Genomic DNA, 332 nt, shown 5'->3' on the forward strand with positions numbered 1-332 from the left:
CACCAGTTAATTGCGTATACCGTATGCGCATGTGCATATAATATTCTCTTTACATAAGGAACACTTACTTCTATATAACTGCAAATGTACAGTGCATTTTTTTTGGGTAATATCTTAAGATATCTAAAGATGAGAAAGGGGTTGTCCTTGCAGAGATAAGAACGCATTAAGAAGAATTTCAGAATACTGATTTTCAATGATTTTAGCGTCTTCCTAGACACGAGATAAGATAATTTAAGTTAAGAACAGATAAAAGAATGTTTTCATAATACTACCCCAAATCTTCTAATATATCTTGGTGTTGAATATAAAAACACTTAGAAGAATATACC

Source organism: Lytechinus pictus, chromosome 1, assembly GCF_037042905.1.
Source record: "Lytechinus pictus isolate F3 Inbred chromosome 1, Lp3.0, whole genome shotgun sequence".
In the NCBI taxonomy this organism is placed as follows: domain Eukaryota; kingdom Metazoa; phylum Echinodermata; class Echinoidea; order Temnopleuroida; family Toxopneustidae; genus Lytechinus; species Lytechinus pictus.